We start from the raw sequence: 2754 nt of genomic DNA on the forward strand, positions 1-2754 counted from the left end.
TGTTTCTGAAACGGTATTGCAAATTTGGGGATATCATTTTGATGAGAGACGTTTTGTTCAAGATGTTCAAGAAACAGGAACAACTAAATTAATAAACCTTTCAGCAGGGTAAATTTCAGAGATGACAGAATGAAGTATTCACTTCTACAGGAGTCAGAGCTTTATCAGATAGCATACGAGCGCACACAATCTCCATTATTAGCGCTCAATTGGCTGTAAGGTCATCTATTGTTTGTAAAAACTCAGCAGTTTAGGAAGCTTAAAACGAAACGTTTGTAACCGCTCTTGAAACTAACATTAGGCGTCCTAAAATTTTTAGTGATGATATTAGCCGTCTTATCCATGATATTGGATATTCTCTCAATATATTATAAATAAAGGTTAGCTACCTGTTCAGGTGTCATTTCTAATAACTCTTGATGTTTCTTGGATGTAAACTGCTGTCCAAGAAACTTTGCAATGTTTTCTCCAGAAACGGCAGCGGCTAAACGCGATCGATAAAACTTGATCGAACTATCCTCTTCACAAGAACACCCCTCCAATTCAGTCTCACTTATTAAATCTAAAACACGCTCCATTTTTTTTTCTTATATAGCGTAATATTTTCTTTCTCCATATAAATGATACCACAAAACTTATAATTATGATTGCAAGCAAAAGTAATTTATATAAATTAAAATCAGCTCGACTATTTCCTGAGCGTGATTAGTAATATGTATCAAAGCAGCGCATCCTTTGATCTTTGAGTTTCAATAGGTATTTAATATCAGCGCATCCTTTGATCTGAGGTAAGTAAGTATTGTGAGTTTCATAGGTATCACAGATGAAATGACTTGCAAAGCTGCTCTTTTTTATGGCTTTTTATTTAAAAATTTGTGCTGGCAAACATCAAAAGAATGTTCAAGCAACAAATTTTTTGGTTTCATTTTATTTTTGAAAATCCTTTTGCATTTTGATTATATCTCGATTTCAGAAGTTATATTTATTCAAATTATTTAATATATTTTTTTAGACTTCAATTTTATTTAAATCATTTCAAGATATTTTTATATAATCATCATAAAAAAAATTAAAGCATATTCGAAATATGAAAATAAATTATCTCTATTAGTTTTGAAAAATATTACCTGTTATAAAAATATCAATAAGATGACACCTTTCCTAATGTTAATTTTTTTTGTAAATAAATTAAGGTGTAATTGTATATAGTAGTTCTATTGGTTTAAGGTTAAGTTTATTTATTGGTTTAAGATTAAATTATTATATTGGTTTAAGATTGAGTTAAGGTTAGTTATTTAAACCACAACATATCTAACGCTAGGCTGTTCAAGCTATGTAAATTACAGTGTTAGTAGATTTATGAAACAGATTTACAAATTGAATGAAAATAGAATATTTATGATAAATTGATAAGACAGTGTAATTTTTGATTTCTGTTTTTTAGGTATTGGCAGGCTGTACTTGAGGACTTACCATCTATCAACGATATTAAAAGAACCTTCAACTACAAGCCAAATAAAGTTATTTTCATAGCAGCATTTTCTAAGAAGAATTTTCCTTTTATTTTATTTTCTAATTAGATTACTTATATTTCATAATTTCTTTAAATTATTTTTTGTTTAATGTTAGTGTTTTACAAAAAGTTAAGCTTAAAAAATTATTTTACATATAGATTTTTAGTTTTAATTTTTATTCAGAAGTATATTTATAATTGGAGCGTCCAATTTTTGTAATATTTTTTCTGCAAATATCAATTTGATATTATGTTATTAGAGTATAATCTCAAGACATAATTAATAAATGGTAAGATGAGGTACATAGACCAATGATCCATAAGCTTTGATTTCTTATAAATCAAAGTCAAAGCTAGCGCAAAATGTCTTTACCGATAGAAACAACTCGCAAAAACTATTGATATCGATTGATCTCTTAAAATTTTATTGTTATTTTTACATGGTTTCCACTTACTATAGCTGTAAGTGCGCTAAATTTACGCTATAAATTAACACTAATTACACAGCTTTCTTTTATCCCATCATAAAGTCAGTTCAAAAAATACATTGCAACTTGAACTTCATTGCTCGCAACTTGAAAATCTTTTGATATGTTCATGTTACCTCGGTGATTATATTACCCAAATCTACCCTATAGAAGATTTTTACAATATTCTTTTTCATAAAGTCAATAACAAACTCTTAACCTTGATATAGTAAAATCATTTACACGTGATTTTTAAAAATGTGATTTACATAATTTTTAATTGAAGCGTCAAATTTCGCATTAAAAGTTGTTCAACTTTAATAGTAAATATGTTCATCATTGTTTTATGAAAAATAAAACGTGTGTTGTATTTTCGACAAATAAAAACATCTAAATAAACAAGATTTTACTTTCAGATATTAAATACTTCATTTAATTCCATTTTTTGAAATTCAAAATATTTATTTCAAATAAACTAGTTTGTTAAAAAGCGTGTGCATATAAATACAGCTATATTGTTTTTTTGTATACATATCTAATTGTATGAGAAGATTTTTGTATAAGAAGAACCTTTTATTTTGTGTGAGTTAATATTATGTAATATTTACAGTTTTTATTGTTGTTAGTTTTTTTAAACTATTTTTATAACATTTATTAATACTTTATATCATTTTTTAGCACAACTGCTTTTCAAAACTAAATAGAATCAAATCAAGGAGATTGTCATCAACTTAGTTGTTTTATGGGTAATTTATTAAACGCCCTTCTTTTTAA

The sequence above is a fragment of the Hydra vulgaris genome, chromosome 01 (assembly GCF_038396675.1).
Source record: "Hydra vulgaris chromosome 01, alternate assembly HydraT2T_AEP".
In the NCBI taxonomy this organism is placed as follows: Eukaryota; Metazoa; Cnidaria; class Hydrozoa; order Anthoathecata; family Hydridae; genus Hydra; species Hydra vulgaris.